We start from the raw sequence: 23,421 nt of genomic DNA on the forward strand, positions 1-23,421 counted from the left end.
CTGGTGCTGGCCCCCTGGGGGCATGGAGCTGGGTCCTGGGCCCTCTGATGGGCAGGGCCGTGTCTAGAGGACACTGTGGACTCAGGAGGTCTTTAGACTCCCCATCTGCTGGTGTCTGGGGCTGTGTCCCTAGCCAGATAGCTCTTTGGCCTGAGGTGTCCCAGCACCTGCGCCTACAGGCTGTTAAGCGAGTCCAGGTCTTGGTGCTAATTTGGAGCTAATGAGCAAGAAGGAGGAGCCCATCTGGCACCTGCCAGTGTCCATGTTGAAGAAGGAGCTCCCAAATATGGCTGCCACCAGTGCCCCAGCATGAGCTGCGGCTGCCCTCGCATCTCCAGGAGACACTTCTAGACCAGCAGGTAGGACTGGCTGCTATCAAACTGCTAATTTTGTCCTGGGTCCCAGTGCATATGAGATTTTGTGTGTGCCTTTAAAAGTGAAGTCTCCATTTCCCCAAGTCCTGTGGGGTTCCTGGAATTAGGCCACACTGACCTTCAAAGTCAAATGCTCTGGGGGGCTCATCTTCTCGGGGCAGGAGTCCTGGGCTGGGGAGAGTGACATGGGGCTCAGAACCCTCACTCCTGTGGGAAAATCTCTGCAATATAATTACTCTCCTGTTGTGGGTCGCCACCCCACAGTCAGTAATGGGATTTGATTATTTCTCAAGTCCACCCCGCTTTGTGTCTCGTGGTTTCTTCCTAAGGTTTTCAGTTGTAAAAGATCTTTTCTGGTAATTCTGGTCTTTCCCCCCCCCCCCCCCCAATGGCTGTTCTGCGTTGTGATTTTTGATGTGCCCATGAGAGAAGGTGAGGTGAGGTCTTTCTCCTCTGCCATCCTGGCTGTTCTTTCCTGAATTACATTTTAGATAATTTGGTAGGTGGCTGAGACTCTTTCCTGGTTCCTGGAATTGTGGTTGGGGGTTGCTCTGGTCTGCTTTCTTTCTCCCTCATCCTTGGGTTGGAGAAGTAGTGGAAACAGTTGGCATATCTGTTTCTCAGGCACAGGGACCCGCTTGCTCATCTCAGACAAGAAGGTCGCATGGCCCTTTCATCTTCAAATCTTCAGTGCCTGGATAAGTGTCCGGAACTATGGTGAAGGAAAGGGTCAGATATGGCATTAGCTTTCTGCCTGCCTGCAGTGAGGCTCTCTAAGTTGTTGCTGAATGTGTCTCTGGCAGCAAGATACTGGTGAGGAGGTGGAGGGAGGGAGAAACAGCATTTGCACCAAATGAAAGTCATGGAGACTGGGGTAGGTGACATAGTGATGCTCCCAGGGAGGAAGTAATCTCCAACCTCTCCAGCCAGATAATGGCTCCTTTTGGAGAAGGCAGGGAAGGAGGACCAGAACTGGGCTTCACTGGGTAAAAGGTAGAGCACCCTTCAGAGCTTTGCTCCATCAGCTATCCTCAGACACCTATTGCTGCTTTGGGGGTATGTGGGAACCAGCTCTGTTTCCCAGCTCTGATGTGCCTCCAGCCCCTCCCAGAAGGAGCTTGAAATGCCTACAGGGTAGGCTTTAGAGATGAAGTAACAGCAACCCAACCCTGAAGGAGGGCATGACAACCCACTCCAGTATCCTTGCCTAGAGAATCCCATAGACAGAGGAGCCTCGTGGGCTATGGTCCATGGGGTTGCAAAGATTTGGACACAACTGAAGTGATTTAACACACACACACAACAGACACTCAAATGGTGACAAGACTGGCACATCTGGTAATAAGCGAAAGAGCTAAGGCTCCAATCAGAGAGCACTTCAGTGCTCTCATTTGCTATAATTCAATGTGATGGTTTGGAAAGAGCATGGAGCTGGGATTCTCTCACTTTAGTATTTGTAGGGCCCTGGACAAAGCACTTGAGTTTATAGTGGAGATTATGGGAAGTAATGTAAGTGGAAGTGTCTGCACAGCTCTAGCAATAACAGGAGCTCAATAAATGGTCTAGGCCTGATGGGATGGGGAGTGGGGGAGGTAAGAACAAGAATAATACTTGGTGTTGGCCCTTTGGAAATTCATTGTTATGAGGGACAAGATAGCACAAGATAGCACTGCTGTGTGATTGTCAGTGCTATTATATAAATAAGTAAAATTGTAAAGAAAAGATTTAGGCAACAGTCGACAATGAGAAAAATGGCACAACAAAAAAAACTGAGAACTTTTCAAGTATGTTCTAAGGAAAAAATTTCCTGCTACGTTTGGAAACACCTGCAGGTACAATTCGTGACCAGATGGTAAATGAGCTTGTTCTTAGCTGATCATGAAGCAGAGTCCAGAGGATGATGCCCAATCATTCTTTTTTTAAAAAAAAGTTGTCTTGAGTTCTTTTGCCTCTTCTGCTACAGTTCACTCTGGACACCTTGCTGCAAGGTCAAGGCCTCTGAACTTTCCAGGTTCCATCTGGAAAAAAATGTTTGGGACACTGTATTATTTTCCAGTTGTTACTGTAAAAATAAATGCAAAATTAGTATATTAAAGCAACACAAATTTATTATCTTCTAGTTCTGGAGGTCAGAAGTCTCAAATCAGGCTGCGTTCCTTCTAAAGACTTCAGGGGAGAATTTGTTTCCTGGCATTTGACAGCTTCTTCTTTTTTTTTTTTCTTATATACTTTGTAGTGGTTTCATGTCATTGTTATTTCACATAAGCAAGAACTATGGCTCAGAATTTAGTGACAGAAAAATTCTTACCATTTGACAGCTTCTAAAGCCTGCCACCATTCTTTGATGTGTGGTCCCTCCCTTCATCTTCAAGGTCAGCAATGCAGCATCTCTCCTCTCTGACCTCCTGCCTTCCTTGTATAAAGATGCTGATGATTACACTGGGCCCACCAGGATAATCCAGGATAATCTCCCCATCTCAAATTCCTTAACTTCATCACATCCACCATATAACGTTACATATTCACAGGTTCTGAGGATTAGGATGTGGACATCTTTCGGAGGTCATTATTCAAGCCTATCACAAGCATCTATATGGCAAACACATCTTTCTTTTGCTAATAAGGCTAGCTTTGCTTAGAGTAACTAGCACAAGATAACATGCAAATTCCCCACCCTGTAAGGAGAGGGAAAAGTGTTGATGGTGACAGGCAATAAGAACCCTGTTTTACCATTCATCCATATAATAATTGCTGCAGAAATTCTTGTGGGAGCAGTAAGTAAGGGCAGGCTTTTTATTGTAACTAAAAAATTTAAACTATCTTGAGAAAGGAACAGATCCAAACTAACTTTTGTTTAGTCATCAAAACACTTTTATAAAGCTTGATGTATGCCAGGCACTTCTCCCAGCACTTTATAGACTCAGGCAATCCTCTAACAACCAAAAGAGGTGCTTTCTATTATCATTATCTCCATTCTGCTGATGAGGGAGCGGAGACACAGCCAAGATTAAGGGGTATGCCCAAGGTCACACAGCTAGAAGTGGTAGCTCCTTGTGAAGTGATGTCAGACGATGGTGAGCAGAAGTCTGGTTCCAGCGACCTTGGCGACTCACCACCCAGGGCTTTATGTGTCCTTGAATGCACAGTTCTCACGGTGTCTCATCTGGGTGGCTCTTTGTTTGGATGGGACCACAGGAACATGGGGAGAAGTAGTTTTCACCTCATGGAATGTCTTTGTCTCACCTCTGGAAAGAATAAGTGCCCCAGGAAAGAAGAGGAGGAGGTACTTTTAGAATCTGATGACAGGTTTCTGTGATCAACCTGATTATCAAGCTTTCCCAGACTTCTAACCCTAGGGTTAGCAAAGTAGCTGAGTGGGCCTGGGGGGTCCAAGTGCTTTTCTTGGATCTTCTGCCCCAAGCAGGAAAATATCTTTCAAGATTCAAATTATTATTTTTTTTAAATTAGAGAATTACTTATTTTAACTGAAGTATAGTTTGTTTATAAGGTTTTGTTCATTTCCACTGTAGAGCAAAGTGATTCAGTTATGCATTATATACATTCTAGTTTTTAATATAGTTTTCTGTTATAGTTTCTCACAGGGTATTGAATATAGCTCCCTGTGCTACACAGTAGGACCTTGTTGTTTATTCCTGCTGTATATAAAACTTACATTTGCTAAGCTCAACCTCCCATTCCATGCCTCCCCCAGCCCCTTCCCCCTTGCCAACCTTGAGTCTGTTCACTATGTTCCTAAGTCTGTTTTTTTTTTAATAGATAGGCTCATTTGTGCCATATTTTAGTTCCACATATAAATGATATCATGTGACATTTGTCTCTCTTTCTGACTGACTTCACTTAATATGGTAATCTCTAGTTGCATCCATGTTGCTGTAAATGGCATCATTTGATTCTTTTTTATGGCTGAGTAATATCATAATGTATATAGGTACCATATCTTTATTCATCTGTTGATGGACATATGAACAACCCTAAGATTGTTTCCATGTCTTGGATATTATGAATGGTGCTGCTATGAACATAGGGATGTGTGTATCCTTCTGAACTGTAGTTTTGTCTGGACATATTGCCCATATGGTAATTCTATTTTTAGTTTTCTGAAAAGCCTCTATAGTGTTTTCCACAGAGGCTGTACCAACTTACATTCTCATCAACAGTGAAAGAGTCTTCCCATTTCTCCACATCCTCTCCAGCATTTGTTATTTGTAGAGTTTTTAATGATGGCCATTCTGATCAGTGTGAGGTAGTACCTCATTGCAGTTTACATTTGCATTTCTCTAATAATTAGCAATGTTTTCATGTACTTTTCAGCCATCTGTATGTCTTCTTTGGAGAAATGTTTATTTAGATCTTCTGTTCATTTAAAAATTTTTATTTTGATAACTGAGCTGCTTGAGCTGTTTACTTATTTTGGAAATTAAGCCATTGTCGATTGCATCCTTTGCAAATATTTTCTCTCAGTCTGTAGGTTATCTTTCCATTTTGTTTATAGCTTCCTTTGCTGTGTGTTTGATTAGATCTCATTTGTTTTGGGTTTTTTTTTTTTTCTTCCCCCTTTGGCCTTGGGAGACCTAAGAAAACATTGGCGTCAATACAATTTACGTCAGAATGTTTTGCCTAGATCTCTTCTAGGAGTTTTATGGTGTCATGTCTTGTGTTTAAGTCTTTAAGCCATTTTGAGTTTATTTTTATGTATGGTGAGAAGGTGTGTTCTAACTTCATTGGCTTACATATGACTGTCCAAGTTTTCTGACACCACTTGCAAAAAGACTGTTTTTTCTCATTGTATATTCTTGCCTCATTTGTTGAAGAGTAACTAGCCATAGGTGTATGGGTTTATTTCTGGGCTCTCTATTCTGTTCCATACACCTGTTTTTGTGCCAATACCATTATATTTGATAGATGTACCTTTGCAGTATTATCTGAAGTCCGGCAGGTTTATTCCTCCTTCTTCATTTTTTTCTTTAGGATTGCTTTGGCACTTCTGGGTCTTTTATGATTCTATATAAATTTTAGGATTATTTGTTCTAGTTCTATGAAAAATGACATGGATAATTTTATGGGGATTACATTAAATCTGTAGATTGCTTTGAGTATTGTGACCAGTTTAATGACATTACATTAATTTTTCTAACACAAGAGCGTGGGATATCTCCCCATTTCTTTGAATTATCTTCAGTTTCCTTTATTAATGTTTTATAGTTCTTAGCATGTCATCCTTTCCCCTGCTTGGTCAAGTTTATTCCCTAAGTACTTTATTTTGAGGGGCACAATTTTAATAGTTTTTTTTTTACATTCCCTTTTTGATATTTTGTTGTTAGTGTAAAGAAATGCAACCGATTTGTGTACATCATAAATAGCCTTTCTATATTGAGATATGTTCCCTCTATACCTACTTTTGGAGAAGGAAATGGCAACCCACTTCAGTATTCTTGCCTGGAGAATTCCATGCAAGGAACCTGTTGGCTGCAGTCGATGGGGTCACATAGAGTTGGACCCTATTGAGTGACTAATAGTACTACACTATACCTACTTTGGTAAGAATTTTTACCATGAGTGGATGTTGAATTTTTGTCAAATGGTTTTTCTGCATCTATTGAGATGATCGTGTGTTTTGGTCTTTTTTGTTGATGTGGTATATCACATTGATTTGTGTATGTTGAACCATCCTTGGGGTGAATCCCACTTGGTTGTGATATATGATCTTATGTGTCATTGGGTTTGGTTTGCTAATATTTTGTTGAGAATTTTTGCATCTATCTTCATCAAAGATATTGGCCTATAATTTTTTTTTTGGTCAAGACTCAAATTCTAGCTTAACAACTCATGAAGCATCTTGCATTCTAAACCTGTAATATCTCTATTAATGAACTACTTTTCCAAGAATAAGTCTTTGAATAAAATTATCACAACATTGTGCAGTGTATATCTGGTGATTTTGAGGGTCCCTCCCAAATGCATCTCTGAGCTGAACACTCAATTCCCATACCATTTGAGAACATAGACTCTAGTCCCTCCCACTCATAAGTCTAAGCTCTAAACTTATCAAACAATGGTTTAGACTGGCTTGGACACACTCACTGAAAAGCTGAAGGGGACTGATTGCCAGCTCATGAAATGCACGAGGCACTCATCAGTTTAAGTCTTGGAGCTAAGGGTTGAATCCTCACCCCTTTTTATAGAGTTGTTTCCTCAAGTCAAATCATCCAAACTGGTGTGAGAGAAAAGGCAATAGAAGTAGATGGGGACGTGAGGACCCTCCCTTCACTGTGGGCCTGGCTGGATGCCTGGGGACAGAACTGCTGCCTTTAATGGAGAAGCACCGGTGGTTAAAGCCTGGGCAGAGAGTAATAGTGCTGAATGTCCTCAGGACTTGGGGCATTTTTAGCTTGTGCTAGAGAAGGCAATGGCACCCCACTTCAGTACTCTTGCCTGGAAAATCCCATGGACGGAGGAGCCTGAAGGGCTGCAGTCCATGGGGTCTCTGGGGGTCGGACACGGCTGAGTGACTTCACTTTCACGCATTGGAGAAGGCAATGGCAACCCACTCCGGTGCTCTTGCCTGGAGAATCCCAGGGACGGGGGAGCCTGGTGGGCTGCCGTCTATGGGGTCGCACGGAGTCGGACACGACTGAAGCGACTTAGCAGCAGCAGCAGCAGCAGCAGAAGTATATAGGAACTGTTCTGTGGCAAGGGAGGGCCATATAATTCAAGGTCAGTGGGTATGCCCAAGTAGAAATTCTAAGGGCTAGATTTAGGATGGGGGGTGGGGTGGGTTCGAGGTAGAGACAAATATATGAAAGAAGTCCAAAGTCTGTGTTCTAGCCTGTAGTTGGCTCATGAAGCACGTAGTAAATTTCTGTTAAGTGACTGGCTACCTTCAAGTCTCAGTTTACCAAACAGGTCAGATATTGGTTGCTGAAGATTCCACCACGCCTAAGGTCAGTCAGTGGACAGCCTGTAGGCCCCTGCTCAAAGCTTCACAAGACTTTTCATTAATGTTTGGTATAGGCGGTTGGCAGACTAAGAATGTTTCTGTCTAGGAATATTCCCCAACCAGCTTGGGTGTGTCTCACTCAAGAAAATGAGGTGGCAATGGTCAGGAAGGAAGAAGCCTAGGTTTACGTTTGGGTCTATTGGGACTTGAGGATCATACAACAAATGCTCAAAGACCCATAAACTACAAAAGTACATCCCAACCTCAATTTAATAACTAGAAAAAAAAAAGACTAGTTGGCTTTGGCATGACCTTTAAAATCACGATGGGGAAATGGCCACTGTGCCATTCCACTTGCTACTCAGGGCCTCATTTTAGAAATATGATTCTGATCAGGAATGAAATCAGAGGAAGAAGAGGAGGACAAGAGGGAGAAATCCAGGAGCTGTGTCAGGGGCCTCTTGTTTCAAGACACAACTCACTGGGCACCCCAAGGCGGAGCATTTCAGCTTCTGCTGGCAGAAGTGATACTCAACAAGCAAGGGGGTGGCTCAGAACTGTGGGAGAGCCTTCCTCTGAAGCCTTTGTTTCTCTAAGAGACACAACAATGGGAGGGTCCAAAAGGGGAGGGGACCCAGCTGATTGTTACTAGGGACAGATGACAACTCTGCCGGACCAGGTAGAACCAGTGGACGGTGGGCTGCCTTTCCCCCACCTTTGCTTGCGGGAGAGCTGCCGCAGACTGGAAATCAAGCTTGGCCCTCATACTTTGAAGTCTCCTCCCGTTTGAGGCTTTGGTGGAGGAATAATGAGTGGATGAAAGGCCTTTTTAGCTGGGGCTGTGAACAGCTAGTTCCAGATGAATGGGCACTAGCAACACAGGGCAGCCTGTGAGGCCCATTCAAGAGGGGGAGGGAGGAACAGAGCAGGCCTTTCGGATGGTGTCTGCCCCCAGCGCCGGCCCTGGAAACAATTACTGAGGGGAAGGGAGCCAAAGGGAAGCGAGGACGGAAGAAAGTCGTCCTCCCAGACTGGGTGACTCACTTGGCGGCTGGGTTTGCCTCTCCTTAGGCATTTGAAGGGACTGAGAACAGTAGAGGGCGTGGTCTTGGAGAACAAGGCGGATTCTGGCAGGATCTCCCTTTTTCCTGGATGGGAGCCTTTCATCCTCCCATATTTGTGGATCAAGGGCTATAATCCTCCCACTGGGGCCACAAAGCAGTCTCTCAGATGCCCCAGACTTGGGAGTACCAGTGAGACCCTGTCTTTGGGTCCCAGTGCCCTGGCTCTTCCTGTTTATTATGGAGGAAATAGCCCTCCTTTCTCTTCTGCTCTTACTAGAGAGAGCAAATGCCTTCAGGTTTGGTTTTCCATTTTTCCTGAAATTCATCCTTTCCCAGGCCATTACCTTATTACTATAAAGTAGGCCACAAGCTGGCAGCTCTCAGATGGACCATGTGAAGCTGAATTCTGTGTCATCATTGAACAATCAAGAAGTTTCATTGTTTAAAAAAGAATCCTCATTCAGAAGCCCAGCCTGTTGCTGGTTCTACAACTGGCCAGAGATGAGTAGGGGCACTACCTTGGGTGGGGTGGTGGGTGCTCCTGCTTTCTAAACACAACTTCTGGCCCCGCCCCCTCTTCTCCCAGACCCTACATGTGCCCACTGCTGCCCTTGATCTCCTTACACTCTTACGTTCACATAGCCACACTATGGGAAAGTATTTGAATCTGTGACTGCAGGTAAGGTAGTTAAGGTGGACACCGCATCTCCCCACTTTTGTGTTTCTATGTGGAGAAAGTTTCAAGTAACAGTCCGTGCATCTCTCCTTCCCCTGACTTGGTAACTTTGGGAGAAGGACCCAGGTATGCCCAGCTCAGCCCCTCCATCTTTAGATGTGCTTAGCTACAGGAAGATCCCTAATGTCTCTGTTCTAACCCAGAGGTGAGGGTTCTCCCTAGAGGAGACCAGTCAGGTAGGTTGCCCATCACTGTCTGCACCCAGCAGGGCTGACAGTTTAGTGAGTGGAAATGGCTGCAGTTTCTTTCTTTTTTTGGCGGGGGTAGGGGAGTGCTGCGCTGGGTTTTGGGTGCGGCGTGCCAGCTTTGTCTAGTTGCGGAGAGGCTTCTCACTGTTGTGGTTTCTCTCCTTGTGGAACATGGGCTCTAAGTGTGCAGGCTTCAGTAGCTGTAGCATGTGTGCTTTAGTTGCCTGGAGTGTGTGCAGTCTTCACGGACCAGGGATTGAACCCATATTCCCTGCCTTGGCAGGCAGATTCTTATCTTCTGTACCACCCGGGAAGTCCTTGGCTGCAGTTTCAAGTCACGTTTTTCAGTTGGCTTTATAAGTGATCATGCTGTCATTTCCATCGGGTATCCTGAAGGTTGGTTCAGAAAAGATGGGAGTGGTGGTTCTGGTAGTGGAGGCTAGCTACAGTTGGTATGTAGTTCACGTGCTGATGTACGTCTAGCTCGGGAACAGCCATCTTATACGAGTGCTACTTGACATTCTCCTGTTCTCATGGATGCGTGCGCATCTATGGGTCCCAGTTTCCCTGACCCATGTTCCCTTACCTGCATGTGAGGACTCCTGTCTTATCCAAAATTGCCCTCCCTGAAAGTCAGAGAGACATCAAGGGGCATCTCTCTTCCTCTCACCCTTGGCTCATGTACATGCAGCGTCTGCTTCCGTGATATCCCAGCTTATATAATTCCTCAGGATCACCCAGGGGGCTGGTGTCCCCCAAGGGAAAGCTGATATCTGTCCTGATGGAATTCTCTCAAGGTGCCCCTCAAGTTCTCCTCCTGGTGGTGTCCAGGGTCTGTTGGGTTCTCTTTAGGACTCACTGCACAGGTGCGATTGCATGGTCTGTATAGAAGTGTCAGGAAGACTTCTCAATTGGGTCATGCTTTGTCTCAGGGAGCTCCTCAAGTTCCCATCCTTGTGATGTCCAGGGTCTGTTGGGTTCTCTTCAGGCCTCACTGCACAAAGCAGTTGTGTGTTCTGTATAGAAGTGTCAAGAAGACTTCTTGCTCACTCTGGGTCATGCTTTGTCTCAGAGGAGCTCTATGTGCCCTCACATTCCATTACTGGCTGCATCCTCTCTTTCCATGGGCCTCTGTGAGGTTGACTGAGGGGCTAACTCCAGACACAGACACTTGGGTGACCTTCCCACCCCAGGGGCCCCCCTCCCCCCACTTCCCACGCTCCCTCAAACCTCCCCTCAACCAGAAGTTCTCCTATCCTCCTGCTCATGCAGATTGACTTCACAATAGCCAATCCAACAATCTAGTCCAAACTGAATGACAGAAGCCAACATTTATGGAACTGGACACTGTTTTAACTACTTCACATGAGCTCAGCCACTGAATCCTTCCAACAGTTCTGTGAGCTAGGTGCTCCTGTGATCATTACATTTTATGAACTTGGAAACTGGTTCAAAGGGCCTCAGAGATCTGCTTCAGGCCGTATGCCTGGTGAATTATAGAGCTGCTCTTCACATATGAGTGTTCTTAGCCCTCCTTGGACTGAATCTGAGATGTAGGCCAGGGAGGAGGAAAAAAGAGGAGAACATAGAAGTTAGAAATGAGCAGAAAAGTAATGTAAAAGGAGAGACAAAAGAACAAGCTGGTTCCCTAGTTCACCATGTTTGCGTGAGAAATCACCCCATCACCCTCTGCTCTATACAGCTGGAGAGACCACAGAGCATCTATCTCCTCATTCTACCAAAGAGAAAACTAAGGCCCAGATTGGTGAGAAACTTGCCCAAAATAACAAAAGATGTGTATTTTGAGACGGTAAGGGAAAACAACGGAGAAGGCAATGGCACCCCACTCCAGTACTCTTGCCTGGAAAATCCCATGGACGGAGGAGCCTGGTGGGCTACAGTCCATGGGGTCGCTAAGAGTTGGACACGACTGAATGACTTCACTTTCACTTTTCACTTTCATGCATTGGTGAAGGAAATGGCAACCCACTCCAGTGTCCTTGCCTGGAGAATCCCAGGGAAAGGGGAGCCTGGTGGGCTGCCGTCTATGGGGTCCCACAGAGTCTGACACGACTGAAGTGACTTAGCAGCAGCAGCAACAGCAAGGGAAAACAAAATAAAAACTAAAAGAACTTCTAAAATGGAGATGGTGCAATCCTTGATTTGCTTTCTAATTGGAAACAGAGGCTTAGAGGGACAGAATGACTTGCCCAAGATTAAGTGTATTTCAAAGAGGGTGAGGGTAAAGAAACAAAAAAATGAGAGGAACTAGCCTGAATTAACTCCTAAAATGGAGACTGCTCCATTTTGTGTTATGAATAGAACAAGAAATTACTTTCTGTTAAATAAGAGTAGTTTATGAAGTGTGGTCTCTATTACTGCGATTGTGTAGTGGTAAAAATGGAAGGGTTGCCTATTGATTGATCCCTTTGAGCACTGTGTAATCAAGCAGTTTTCTAGCTGAAATTTACTGGAATTTGGGGCCAGATGCTCTCACATTTCATTAATTAAGGAGGCTCTTCTTGCATATAGCAATGTGCTTGGAAGCATGTTGGACGGGTTTGGTCTTGAGAAGAGGCACAGCAATTCATGTTGGTTTGAGAGACTTGATGACAAAGGTGTGCATGGTCTCGGGCTTGTGCAAGATCCGTCTGCACTTAAGCATCAAGACAGATCAATGATTAGGGAGCACTAAGGCCCACAAACATTAGGTATATGTTTAAACATGAATCACGGCAAGACAACTGAGGTTAATGTGAGCACCTTTCACTTCCCTAATAGAAAATCGAGCCAGCCCGTGCCTCTGCCCACAGCCTCCGCGATGCCCGTGTGGTTTCCATGTGGTCAGAAGCATTAGTTAGGGTCTTATCCATATCTATTAGGAGGGAGGAAGCCCATTTAGCAAATTAAAATTGTTTCTATTTCCCAAGCTAATTGTTTTCTAATTGTTTAAGTAAAAGGTTTTGGTCTTGATTAAAGGCTTTTAGTAAATTAAATCGGTTCACATTTTACAAGTCTAATATTTAGATCATAGAGAGGCAGTAATGGTTAGTGAGGTTTGCTATGAGGAGGGTTTGAAATATAAATGTTGACACTGAATAGGCCTCAGAGATTATCTGGTTCAATACTCTCATCCTACCACTGAAGGAATTGAGGCCCAGAGAGGCTAATGGACTTGTCAAAGGTCACACAGCTTGAGGGTGAGAGATACTAGGCCGGAGCTGCCGGGTCTGCTATCCCTGACTAAGCAAACATTTCAAGGGGAACACCTCTAGTCTGTACAGAAAGCTTTAATTAATTAAATACTTAACCCTGAAAAGAGCCCACACACAGAATAAAAGGAGCATGCAGAAACATTAATTAATATGTATTATACCTTAATGTGAATTATGTGTTTCACACTCTAATGTAAACTGGTCATGCATGCGTGCTAAGACACTTCAGTTGTGTCTTTGCGACCCTATGGACAGTAGCCCACCAGGCTCCTGTGTCCATGGGATTCTCCAGGCAAGAATACTGGAGTGGGCTGCCATGCCCTTCTCTAGGGGATCTTCCCAACCCAGAGATCGAACCCAAGGCTCTGACATCTGCATTGGCAAGTGGGTTCTTTACTGCTAGGGCCACCTGAGTAACCCAAACTGGTCAGTACTTGATATTTAACTGAGCAGTTGTTATGGGAAAATCTAACACATTGTTGTGAGAATATGAGCTAAGTGAACTAAAGGTACACACTCAAGCAGGCAGATTCTGCTTCAAATAAATTGATACATAGTTTTTATACTATAGTTTTTAGTATACACTGTAGTTGTATAGTATACACTATACACTATAGTTTTTATACATTTTAGAATAAAAGGAAAAAATGTTGATAAGATGTAGAATTAATTCCCCAAATATGGTCCCTTAGGGACACTCATGTGAACCCCACATAAATCAGTGTAATGATAACAGAAATAATGAGGGGAAAATGACTTCATAGTCTAATAAAACTGGAAAGCCCCAGGTTAAATAGATTTTTTTCTCTCTTTATTTTCTTCTGCTGCTTCTCTATCTTCTCCGCCCTCCCCACCCCCATCCCTTCCATCATTTCCCTCCTTTTGTCTTCTTTCTTATCCTCTCCTGTTATAACATTGGGCCATTCTGAGGCTTCAGCACTGTGAATCATGGGGATGGGGGGTATGGGGGACCATGGGAGAGTCCATCTTGGTTTCCAGTTTTCCTATGGGATCTGGGAAAGGCTTGCCTGGGTCACACCAGACATTCCTTTTTGTCCAGAATCTGGCTGGAGTCTTAGCCTTTTCTCCAGATGCTTAGCTTTTCTCCAGTGTCTTCAACTCCATCCGTGTTACATGCCCTGGCCTGGGGGTCCACTTCCCATCCTCAAGCTCCAACTGCCCTCGGGCAAACCTCATTGATTCCCAGGGTTATTTTAAAACTGAAAGGCCATTCAGTCTCTCGTAGAAAACAAAGAAGCACCTCCTGTCTCCATTCAGACAGGAATACTGGGGCCTCCTTCCCTGGACATTCTGCTGGATCACAGAACAGTTCCAGCTGCAAGTTCCATGAAAAGAGGGTGCCCCATAAGCTCCCCTCCCGTCCCCAGGACAGATCTGTGAGGGTGCCAACGGCAGACACAAACTTTCCCCTTCCTTACCCAGTCACTTCAGTTATTAACGGCCTTGTAGAAATAAGCTTCCCCGTCTTGAAATATGGAATGACTGAGAATGCAGCCTCAGGATTTACAGCTCCACATGGCACACAGATATAATTTTTACTTGGCTGCTGTGATGACAAGATTCAGTAAGGCATTAGGAAAGTAAGTCTGAATTACTTGCCTAAAATATGAAATGTCCCTGGACGTGCAGTCCCTCTGAGAGGATATCTGATTAGCCCTGGTCCCTTTGGGGTAGGGACATGTTTGGAGTCTAATTTTCCATTTAGCTGACTTGGAAAGGTGGGGACCAATATAACTAAGTCTCTCTCTTGGGGTTTCTGGAGGAAGGTGTAAAAAAAAAAAAAAAAAAACACGAAAACTGGCCATAGAGCTGCCACTCACTGTCAGTCACTCAGATTTTAGATAAGAAATCCCTCCTTTTTCATTGTCTCTATCACTTAACCTCTGCCTTGATTCTTTTCCATCCCCTCTGGGGATAGGGGGAGGGGAGGAGGGGAAGAGAGGGAAAGACTACTTTTCTTTTCAAGCCGACAGTTTCAGTTCAAGTCTGTAAATAAAGGTTAAACTGAGAGGGAGCCCCAGTTAGCACAATGAATGCCCACTTGAGCTTATCGGCCGCTCACCCCCACTGGTCCCTCTCCTGGAGTCTTCCTTGAAGACGCAGCTGCAGAGATCAAACCCTTTTGCTATTTGGTCTCCTGAATCCAATTTGACTTGGCCCCACTATCACCCACTGACATTTGAAATGTGTCTATTTAAAAAGGAAAAGAGAAAAGAGCACAAATAGGAAGAAAAAAATGCCGGAGATGCCATATCCTGCTAGGCAAGGAAGAGAAATATCCGGCTTTGCAGAGACTAGTCTCTGTGTGTGCTGTATTCGTGTGTGGTGTTGGCTTTTGTTTTTCCTTCTCGTCTTGGTCTTTTCCTGTGTTTCTGCCCTCACACTGCCACGTTTATTAATATGATGGTAAGGATGACTTAAACTGTCTGAGTTTTTCTAGAAGGCGGGAATGAGGGGGCTAAGGAAATGAATGGACGGAGGCTGCTTAGTCACAGGACCTCACTCCCAAGAGCTCCTAGGCTGGTCGGGTGAGGGAGACCATCGGAGGAAGCCGCTGGCATGAGACAGACAACAAGCACATCTAACACAGGAAGGATGCCCTTGAGCAGGCCTCTGAACCCCAGGCCAAGGTCCGGCTCCTGCAGGCGTGCACTTTGGCGGTCAAGGAGAATGTGCTGTGCTTGTTTAGAGTCTGTCCACGGGGGTCTGAGTAGGGGACTGTCTGGAGAGTGTGTAAGTGGGGACGGTGGCCCTCATTTCCAGTGGCTCTAGGTTTTCCTCCAATACTTCTGAAATTCTGTTAAAATGTAGGTTCTGACTCTTTAGGTCTAGGGTGCCATTGGATAGTCTGCATTTCTAACAAGTTCCCAGGTAATGCTGCTGTAATAAGAGTGGCTCTGGGCCACTCTTTGGATGGCAAAATGTGCTTGGCACAAACGTAGAGGTACAGAAGTGAGGAGTTGGGGCTTGAGGCCGCAGCTGTGAGGGCACGTTTTATTCAGAATTGTTAAAAATGCTTTCAGTTGTTTGGAGGCAGACCAAGGTGGCACTTGGTTTTCCCACATTTATCCAATTTCAACACACTGAGCATTTTGTAACCTTTAGAAGAGATATCTTCTCGATAGGGAGTAAGGCATATCAGAGTGTTTTTCAAGGTGTCCCTGGATTGGTTATAAAAGAATCACTTTGAGAGCTTGTAGATTCTGAGGCTGTTTCCAGCTCTCTTCAGTCCGCAGGTCTGGAGGGTGAGGGGTGGGGGCAACCCAGGAATTGGCATCTATCACGCTCACAGCTGAGACATGGGCCCACTGAGCAGCTGAAGTGTTTGGTCCCTATGTCCAATTGCTCTTTCTTTGAATCTCAATAGAGCAATAAGCATCACAAGAAAATAGAACATTTGTTTAACTCTTTGAAAAAATACAAGTAACACATATGTATTCAATAGAGAAACTGAGAAAAGGCAGAAGCAAAATCAAGATACGTTCACCTATAATTTATGCTCAACATTTTGGTGTTGAGATGTTTTTCCCTATGCATTTTAGGAAAACAAATGGAAGCGTGATTGTAATAAGATGTCAACACTCTAAAGAAAACTCCACAATGCACTGGAAATTTCTCTTTTGAGCAACTACATTCCTCCAAAATACATTTTAATGATAGCCTGTTGGATTTCTCTCTTTAAAATCCTTTATCTATGAGTGACTTCTTTCTAACATTGCTTCCTCCAACAAAGTGACGTACTTTTTTATCCTCTCCCTCCCCCCATCCCTCCCTCCATTTCTTTCTTTCTTTTTTTTTTTTTTTACTTTACCTTCACAAATCAGGTGGCAAGCAAGGCTTGAAAGTTTGGCAATTAATTTCCCTGGTTTTGTTGGGTTTCACCTGCTGACTTGCTGAGTCAACTTGAGAAAGGCTGGTCCCTTCTTTCCTCTCTAGTTTCTTTATCTCTAAGATGAGACTAATCACACCTGCCCTTAACACGCTGATGGAGATATTTCCAGAGTTGTATTAGGATAAAATCTGCAAATCTCTTTGGATTACTGAGAGAGAGAGAGATAAACAAAAAATCAAGACACTTGTTATTTCCTTAGTACTTATCATAGAATTCCCAGCTGTTGTTCTGTAAAACCATTTTTAAAAAAATTAAGCACTTAAAAGGCAAAAGAGACATTTCTCATCTCTTCTGTTAGACATTGACAAGGAGGAGGAGGGGTGTCTATTTACAAGTCATATAATTTAATTCTACTTTAGATCCAATTTCTGTAACATGAACCTGGCAAAGAGTTGTATCGGGCAGGTCCATCCAGAGAAACAGCCAGTAGAAGATGATAGGTAGGAAGGGAGATAGACAGACAGAAGGACAGATTTTATTTATATGGATTGACTTAGATGTATGGACTATATATGTAGGTATATTGATATGTAACATGTATGTGTAGATATAGAGATATAGATTTAGTACAGGGTATTAGCTTAGCTTCCCTTGTGGCTCAGATGGTAAAGAGTCTGCCTGCAATGCAGGAGACCTAGGTTCAACCCCTGGGTTGGGAAGATCTCCTGGAGAAGGAAATGGCAACCCATGACAGTATTCTTGCCTGAAGAATTCCACGGATGGAGGAGCCTGGCAGGTGACAGTCCATGGGGTTGCAAAGAGTTGGACATGACTGAAGCGACTTAGCATGCATGCATACACTGGAGAAGGAAATGGCAACCTACTCCAGTATTCTTGTCTGGAGACGCTCAGGGACAGAGGAGCCTGGTGGGCTGCCGTCTATGGGGTTGCACAGAGTCAGACATGACTGAAGTGACTTAGCAGCAACTGATTAATCCAGGCCCACCAGGACACTCTCCCTAATTAAGGTCAACTGATTAGGGACTTTAATAATATTTATAAAATCACTATACAGCAGCCCCTAGATTAGCATTTGATTGAGCTAATTGGGGACTGTAGCTAAACCAAGTTGATGCGTTAAAAAGTTACTATAATATCGTAGTTTACTTCTTGTCAACTTGGCATGGATACATGACTCCTTAAATCACACGTAATCTCCAAATTAAAACATCAGCTAAGCCACACTTCCATCTAACATGGTACAACTATCCAGCTTACGACTGAAGAGAGTTGTGAAGTTTATATACCTCCATTCACCTTTCACATTTTTACTTTTATTCTTTTATAATTTGTTAACCTGCATTTTCTTCAAATCTCTACCACTAGTCTTTCCAAGACCCATATTCCTCTTGATTTATTTCCATAGTTTTTGTGGTAGAAAATCAACTTATCAATAAGACAGCACTAACTCTTTGATGGCTCCCCTTGAAATATTTCCCCTTAGGAATAGCTCTTTGCAGAATGTTTATAATCACCAGGCCCAGCGCTTAGCATTGTGTATATAGTATTTCACTTAATCCTTACAACAACACTATGATATGGATATTATTATCTTTATTCTCTTGAAGAGAGAACTGAGGCTAACAGTAGTTAGCTAAATATGTAGCCAATATCACAGAGTTAGTAAATGGCAAAGTTAGGGTTTATACCTAGTGCATTTTTATTCCAAAGCTCTTCAACACAATTAAGATATTTGGAAGGTCCCTGTAAGGACAGTGTTTCTTCATGGGTGGTCTGTAGACCATCTATGTCAGAATTACCTTCTGTACATGTTAAAAATGCAGATACCTGGGTCCAGCTTCAAACCTCATGAAACTACATTTTTGGAAACAGGCCTTGGATCCATCGGTTTTAACAGGTTTCCCAGTTATCTTTATGTATTCCATAGTTGTCCTATACTCTGAAGTAGAGAATAAAGAAATGAATTTTCAAATATGGACCATCTTGGCTATTTTTGGACTTCCCTGGTGGCTCAGACAGTAAAGCGTCTGTCTACAATGCGGGAAACCTGGGTTCGTTCCCTGGGTCGGGAAGATCCCCTGGAGAAGGAAATGGCAACCCACTCCAGTACTATTGCCTGGAAAATCCCATGGACAGAGGAGACTGGTAGGCTACAGTCCATGGGGTTGCAAAGAGTCGGACACAATTGAGCGACTTCACTTTCCTTTTCACTTTGGCTATTTTTAGATTCCAATTACTCATGTTGTTGAAAAGAAACATTGTCAGACTGAGAACAGCCTCCAAAATGCTGGCAAAATGGGTGACTTCATATTGCTTGGAGAATAGGTTATGTTAGCCAGGGATGTTTGTTCTTAATGCAACAGAATTTTCCCATTTTCTCTAGAGATTTGAGGAATCAATGGGGTCCCTACCAATGGCACACGTCACATTCTCAGAGGACTAATCTCATCACATATATCAGACACAACCACCAAGGGCCGCTATTACTATCCCTGGTGTGATAGAGACGAGACAGCATTGGATAGGCCGATAGCTCAGATTACAGTGAAATTTTTGGTAACAAATATATACACCAGAGATTTATAAGACCTTTTCATTACCCTGGTTTTGCAGATAAAGGCAAAAGTGGGGGTGGGAAGGAGGCAAGAGGGGGTGGGAAGGAGGCAAGAGGGGCCGTGAAAGGCATGTGATTAAAAAAGAAAAGGAGGGAGGGAAGGTTATTCTCATTCCCAAGCCAGATCAACCATTATTCCAAAGTGATCTCTAATCAAAATCCAGCATATGGTTTTTATTAATTTGGGGGCAATTCCCCTACCATCTAGTGCAATAAAAAAGGATGTTGATATCATAAAAGATTATAGCATCCCTTACCAAGCTAGCAAACAAGACGTGTAAAATCCAAGATAATGAAATAAGTTGAATTGCTTCACCCTTCTCTCCCTGGTTTTATTATTATTACTATTTTATTGCTGAAAGTTCTGAGGGGAAGAGATTCAGAGCTGGGTTATGAATAGATTAGGTCAGGTTTATTTCCAGCATGAAGCTGATACCACGGGCCCACACTTCTCAACAGTCTCAGTGGGGAGAAAGCAAAGTACTAACTTTAAGCTCTAATTTGCAGAAATGATTCACCTATATTTAACTTTCTGTTTTGAAGCTAGAAAAAATAAGCTTGAGGCTTTTTTGTTGTTGTCGTTGTCAGTTACTTTGGTCAACTCTGTTCCCCTTCAGTGTGGTATATGTTCATGCTACTTTCTCCAGAACGAAACCTCAGGTGGATTGAGGCCAGCACATCTTGATTCAGGTCAGTTCAGTCACGTCCGACTCCTTGCGACCCTATAGACTACTGCATGCGAGGCTTCCCTATCCATCACCAACTCCTGCTGCTTGCTCAGACTCATGTTCGCTGAGTTGGTGATGCCATCCAACCATCTCATCCTCTGTCGTCCCCTTCTCCTCCTGCCTTCAATCTTCCCCAGCATCTGGGTCTTTTCCAATCTTCTTGATTGCCCCACCATGAACATTAGGTTCTTCCTCCTTGCGGGGAGGCTGGCTATCAAGGTTCTTAGTTCTGCCACTAGATTTCTGCCACAAAGCCTCAAACCCTGAGTCATTCAGATATAGCCTGGGAAAGAGTGAGGGTTGATAATACAGGTTGAGATGCTGCACTGATTCTGGGGACTTCTAAACCATGTTGAGGCCAGGAGGGAGTGGCCCTGGGAAGGAAGCTGGCTGGCTGCTGTGCTAGGTGGGCTTATATAGGTATTTTATTCATCTTCTTAAACTTCCCATGAAGTAGGAATTATTACCATCTCCTCATTAATGAAGAGTCTGTGTCTCAAGAAGAGTCTGTGTCTCAGAGAGTTTTGATAATCTACTCAAGGTCATACAATGAGTTGGTGGTGCAGCAGAGATTCCAGCCCAAGCCCAACTGACTGAGAAGTGCAGCCTTTTCTGACCCACTGGTGCCTGCTGAGTGAGTCCCTCCAGTCCATGGAAAAGCAGTCAGGAGAACAGGAAAGCGTCTTTCTGCTCCATTTCTGTGCCCACAGTTCTTGGTGCAGCCAGGTTTGGGGAACAGAGAAGGAGCTTGATGTCACCTGCCTCTCTTGGGATAGCTTGAAATTGGCTTTTCCATGAAGAGAGCCAGGGAGTTTAGGGCTTACCAAGCTGAATGATGCATTTTTGTGAGCCAGCTCTATGTTTTGGAGAAAAATTTTGACCCATAGAATTTTTTTCTTGCCAAACTGCACTCTGCAGATTTGTTAATCACTTTGCTGATTGTCACAGCACAAGCCACATTTTGTGGATGAGAAGGGTTTTAGCTCAGACTGTGATAACAAAATACCATAGACTGGGTGGCTTAAAGGAAAGACATTTATGTCTCACTGTTTTGGAGGCTGGGAAATCCAGGATCAAGGTGCTGGCATATTAGAATCCTGGCAAAACCCTTCTTCCTAGCTTGGAGATGGCTGCCTTTTCACATGGCAAAGACAGAGAGAGAGGACATGAGAGCGCTTTCCTGTCTTCTTATAAGGACTCTGATTGCCTTTTGAGGGTCCTACCCTCATGGCTTCTGTGATAAGTTGCTTCAGTTGTGTCCAACTCTTTATGACACTATGGACTGTAGCCTACCAGGCTCCTCTGTTCATGGGATTATCCAGGCAAGAATATTGGAGTGGGTTGCCATGCCCTCCTTCAGGGGATCTTCCTGACCCAGGGATAGAATTCACGTCTCCTGCCTTGGACGGCAGGTTCTTTATGACTAGCACCACCTGGGAAATCCCTTCATGACCCAGTGAAACCTAATTACCTCCCAAGGCCTTACCTCCAAGTACCATCACACTGGCCACCAGGGCTTCAACATTTGATTTTGGTGAGGGAAACACAAACATTCAGTCTATAATAGGGAGTCACCATAACAATGAGATGAGTTCTGGTCACATTCTATTCTCCTCCTGATCCAGCCTTGGGAAGGATGGCAGGGAGGCATCTGACTGCAAAGGTCTGAAGATCAAGCAGGCAGGGGCAGAGCCTCCCCTCTGCTTCTGCTCTTAAACTGCTTTGACCCCAAAAAGAGGCCTTGCAGTGGCTCTTTAATGTGCTCTGAGAGAAGCTCACAGGAATTTTTTCAGCTTGAATGGACTGATGTTTCAGACCTTAGTAACTGGGCATATTAAAAAAAAAACAAACCCTTTTCCTGTCCTCCTTAAGTAATTTTTCCAACCTTGATGCCTGGACTAGGAGAATTTCCTTGTAACCTCAGCATCCTGTTTCTAAAAGTTGGGAAGCTTCTCTGGACAGTTCATGGAATGCCCTGTGTGGTGTATGGTGCATGGAAGAAATTTGACACTGAGGAGTATTCCTGAGATTAAAATGCAAGAGAACTGTTTAGAGCAAAGCAGATACCACAGATAGAGTTTGGCAGGCAAGACGTTTCTTACTAATAGGGCTAACAATTTAGAGGAGAATGTCATAAATTGTAATATGTTTACTTTTCATCTGATGAATTTTAACGGCAGCTTTCACCATTACCTCCAGGAATCCATAAGAAACAGAAAAACCAGCCTGGAAATGTATTTGATAGTCACTAAAACAAAGTCTGTGGCATTATCTCAGCTCTACTTCTAAACCACATTATTTTCTCAGAAAACATTTTAAATATAGCACAAGAAAGAGTCCTCATATTGCTTGCACTCACTGTAACTTGAATACAGTAGTTCTTTGAGAAGTCTCATTTTCTTGCCTATCTTATTTTGTTATTCAAATGATGAAGCATATTTTGCGTGAAGTTACACCTTCTCAGAGGCAGTTTGTTCTGGAAAATTGGTGCAGCATTTCCATTTCTCACATCTTTACATAACTGGTTTCTTGTCAGCAAATGTAACCGTGTTTGACACAGTAGCCCTGGAATCTGGACCCCTGCAGGCCGTGAGCACCAGTGCGTCTCTGCAGCTCTGACTCGGATGACACGCCTTGCTCAGGAAGAGGGTTAAAATGGACAGATGCGTCTCAAGAGCTCAAATATTTCTGTCGCCAGGTTTTTATTCAAAATATAGACCCTTGTCATGAGAATGCCAACTCTGTCCTCAACTTAAGCTTCAGGTGTAAACCTCACTGGCTTCCTATCGAGGCGTGCTCCTCATTAGCTGAAACAGTGACATGGCCACACAAGGCCCACGTCGACCAGCTCTTCTGACTGCAGAGGCTCAGCTGAATGAAGAAAACCCCAAAGTGTTCCTTTTTGTTCTCTTTTAAAATGGAGCTTTTGACATTACAAGGTAGCATTTTATTAATACACTCGTTATCTCATACCAGAATCACTGGATGGCTAGAGTGGCTCCTGTAAAATATCTTGTACAGACATTACCCTGGTTATCCCTGGCCCACCCAGCTCTGGTCTTATTCCCTTGTGATCCCACAAGGCCCCTCTCACTAGCAGAGCCGTTGCACCACACAACTGTAGGAGGCGCTGTTTACACTGTTTTCTGTACAAATGCCACCCTAGGGCTATGCGAGTGGTGCCCCTTAAGTTGTGTGTCAGGGGAGCCTTGCCTGGTGCATGCAACCAGGGTCTCCCACAACCAGGTCAGAAGATTTCATACAAAGATCATCATGATTAATTCCATGCTTTGGGGGGATTCTCACTAACCTGGTGTGCAGCTCTTCAGCTTGTTCTCGAAATCCTCTAAGCTAACACTCTGGATGTTGCCTGAAATTTTTTGTGTTAGTTTTCTATTGCTGCTATCACAAATTATCACAAACATAATGGCTTAATGCAAGTTTATTATCTTACAGTCCTGAAGGTTAGCAGTCCAGTATGAGTCTTCAGGCCAAAGTCTAGGTGCTGGCAGGACTGTGTCCCTTTCCAGCAGCTCCATCGTTGAATCTGTTTATTGGCTCACTCAGGTGTTGGCAGACTTCAGCTCCCTGTGTTGTAGGACTGAGGTCTCGGTTTCCTCACTGGTTGTCTGTCCTAGCGGCCTCTTTCTGTGTAGACTCACACCTCAGA

General features: G+C 44.1%; 1 long non-coding RNA gene across 5 annotated transcripts in view; it reads left to right on the forward strand.

Moving 5' to 3' along the window:
* The first annotated feature begins 219 nt into the window (after positions 1–219).
* LOC147377982 (uncharacterized) overlaps positions 220–23,421 on the forward strand; it is a 39,686-nt gene continuing 16,484 nt past the window's right edge. For 4 of the 5 annotated variants that reach the window (XR_015143430.1, XR_015143425.1, XR_015143428.1 and 1 more), the window contains exon 1: positions 231–359. This is a non-coding gene — a long non-coding RNA (uncharacterized LOC147377982). Of the gene's footprint in view, positions 360–23,421 lie in introns of all 5 variants that reach the window. The other variant, XR_015143420.1, reaches the window with a different exon arrangement.

This window comes from Bos grunniens, chromosome 2 (genome assembly GCF_055505025.1).
Source record: "Bos grunniens cultivar Pamir isolate PY7600 chromosome 2, Bosgru_T2T1.0, whole genome shotgun sequence".
Classification (NCBI taxonomy): Eukaryota; Metazoa; Chordata; class Mammalia; order Artiodactyla; family Bovidae; genus Bos; species Bos grunniens.